The 1,334-nt window shown below is 25.9% G+C and overlaps 1 protein-coding gene across 4 annotated transcripts in view; it reads right to left on the bottom strand.

Moving 5' to 3' along the window:
- The window catches only part of LOC102679301 (aquaporin AQPAn.G), a 37,113-nt gene that overhangs the window by 19,319 nt on the left and 16,460 nt on the right, over window positions 1-1,334 (bottom strand). The gene's annotated exons all lie outside the window — the stretch shown is intronic.

Raw genomic sequence — 1,334 nt, 5'->3', positions numbered from 1 at the left:
TTTTTTTTTTTTTTTTTTTTTGAAAGTGGCATAAGTCCATTTTTGGAAAAAATGAATTAATGGTAGGTTTTAGTCAGATATCCTCTTTTTATATTTATAATCACAAAGTCAATGGTTATACAGTAAATTAATAAATTAATAAAAAAAAGTTGAACTGTAAAATATTCTCGGAGGAATGTCTTTGTTGAAAGTGGAATAATTCCATTCGTAATAATGATGAGATTGAGAAATAAGATTGAAATATGAATAAATTTGTTATTATTAGTTATCTTAACGAAGTAATTTACTTTTCATACTTGTTTATTTATTTATAAATTCATTATGATATAACTGAAATTATTTCTTAATAAATTCGATTATTCGTTCGTACTTAATTATTTTTTACATTAAAAAATATATTTCAGAAAAGCCAACTTCAATTAAAATATAAATTTAAAATTGTTTAAATTTTTTATAATATCATTGAAAGTGGTACAAGTCCATTTGTAAGCTAAAAAATCATTTATTTTCTTTAACATTTTTATCAATTACTATTGCATAATAAAATTTAACAAATTTATAATTTTAAAAACGTTTATTACCCGAATTAATTAACGTTTGCCAATATTTTTAAATTGATTCAAATCCTTAAATATCTCAATACGTATACGAATAAACGGACTTATATCACTTTCAAAAGCAATTCCAATTATTGTTCAATTATGATACAATGATAGTCTATGACCTTGTTACACGCGTTTTTCTACGAACGAATATAGTATAATATCCATTAAATATCCAAATTAAAAAAAAAAAAAATAAATAAGAGATAAAAAAATTAACAATTATTCGTAAAAATATTCCATCTCATTTCTCATAATACTCGTTAACTCATTACGTAAATCTTTTAATCTATTTCGATGAAACGTATTGTTGCGAATTACATTTGAGAACCCATACAATTGCAATCGTTGCCTTGATCACAATTGTAACCGAAATTGTTGAGCGATTTCTAGGTAAAAAAAAAAAAAAAAAAAAAAAAAAAAAGGAAGAAAAAAAAAACAATCGTTTCTAGGAAGAAAATGAATGGAAATCAACAAAGTGTTACGAGAATTTTCGCGTAGGTGCACTCCGTGAGAATTTGTTAAAAGAAGGAAAATTACTCGTTGCAAATCCGCACGATGAGCCAGTTGAACGAACATGCCTGTTACGTGATGATAGTTTTAAACGAGCTTCTCCCTCTCAGAATCCTTCTGCGATGACTCCATTATATGCATCCATTTCTTTCCTCGATATACGAAGGACTGTGATGAGCATTCGTTTATCTTTCGAATTCCGTTAGAAAATCCGTCGAT

This window comes from Apis dorsata, unplaced genomic scaffold, assembly GCF_000469605.1.
Source record: "Apis dorsata unplaced genomic scaffold, Apis dorsata 1.3 scaffold_665, whole genome shotgun sequence".
NCBI classification, from domain to species: Eukaryota; Metazoa; Arthropoda; class Insecta; order Hymenoptera; family Apidae; genus Apis; species Apis dorsata.
The sequence above is the reverse complement of the archived record's forward strand: the minus strand, read 5'-3'. Positions and strand labels throughout refer to the sequence as shown.